Here is a 1,692-nt window from a genome sequence, read left to right as displayed (position 1 = left end):
TTCTTGTGCCCCCGTCCCACTATTCACATAAAGTGCAGTGGCAAGTAGTGGAAGGGGATGACAAGCAATGCAGCACACATATGGAAACGAATTCATCACCAGCTGTTGAGACTGCAGTTCAATGGCGACCTCATCTTCTAATCAATGACGCCACCCTAATAAGAGCAGCTTTCAGATGCAATGGGTCCCATTTTCTACTTTGCTTTTAAATTAGTGATTTCAAATATGATTATTTGGGTGAATGCTCGTTCTGTGTCTGTGTGTGAGCATTTCTGTGCTAGCTCTACAATGTTTAAAAGGTAAAATAGAGTGAGGAACGTAAAAGTAGGTGAGGGAAAAAGGTCAGCAAAGGCAGCGAGTAAAAAACAAGATGTTGCCAATCCTAACGCAGTTTAAATGGAAGGTGTTCACGTGACACGAGAATCCCATGCTCTGCTAAGGCAATCATTGGGACAAGACCATGTTGGAGGTGTCTTCACCAGGACGCATCGCATGGGAAGAAAGAGAGGCGACACTTCCATGAGGGTGCGTCAATCACAGAGAGGAGGTACGCTGATCAGTGTCAATTTGGCATGGCGTTGCAAACCTGCTGTCACACACGAGGCAGGCCTGAATGTCTTCAAGATTTATGGAAGTGGGTGGTATGGACCTTCACTCTCGACAGCTTGACAGTTACTTGACGTGACTATGACAGCATTTGCCTTTGCAAAGGTAATGTTCCGCCCGTTTTAAATTGTTAAATATTATTATGATAAGGCACAACGAAATCTGCGTAACATAGATGAAAGAAATGTATTAACATGATATCAGGCAAGCGGCCAATGACTGGAAGCCGCTTTATTACAAGTCAAGGGATACGGTGACAGTGGGTCCTTGCCACAATTGCGCCGTCTTTATTGTCACGCAATTTGACAACAGTGGATATGAAGTAATGATTAAATTGCGGAGATGCTATTGGTATAAAAAGGGATATGTGTGTCGAGAGGCATTAGCCTAAGGATTTGATTGGATTGGCACTGCAACTGGCATCGTCATTATCCTCCGGTAGAGCAAAGCCAATGGATGCATCGGCAGTAAGAGTGCTTGATGGACTCCTTTGCATCACAGCCGAAATGCTCGCTTCACCACCGGTATCTGGCAAACAAACTGCATGCACTGCATTGGGAGTTGTTCTGCCTGTATTCCATCAGATGACAACCGTCTCCCTTAACGCATTGCATGGTCTTACTCCACCCCTCTCTCGCACCATAAGCGACGATTTTTCACGCAATCTACTTGCATAGAAATGACAGTGAACTGCCCCTCGACGATGATGAGACAGGTTACCTCGAGGATGCATGAAGTAGACTTTTTAATCCCCTGAGTAATTGCCGTGTTAGTCCTGTTTAAATAACAACAGAACATTTTCAATGAATAATGACTCAACACCTCACTTCGTTTAAAGCATGTTCGTAAAGCGACCTTAGGCTAAATGAACCAGCACTAATGGAGCGAAATCATTTCAGTTATGCAACAGATAGCGTTCAAATTTAGGCAGTAAATACCAGTGAAAGTAAAGACCGAATTTGCTCACTTGTCTTTGTTTCGAGATCAAGGTCTCCAGTAGAGGTGGAAGCTGATTCATCAGGTAAGGCCGCAATTGCAAGGCTAGTGGAATCATTCGCCACCCAGACCAGCAATAGTGGGAGTGGA

Source organism: Echinococcus granulosus (genome assembly GCF_000524195.1).
Source record: "Echinococcus granulosus chromosome Unknown EG_S00210, whole genome shotgun sequence".
NCBI classification, from domain to species: domain Eukaryota; kingdom Metazoa; phylum Platyhelminthes; class Cestoda; order Cyclophyllidea; family Taeniidae; genus Echinococcus; species Echinococcus granulosus.
This window is presented reverse-complemented; position numbering follows the sequence as displayed.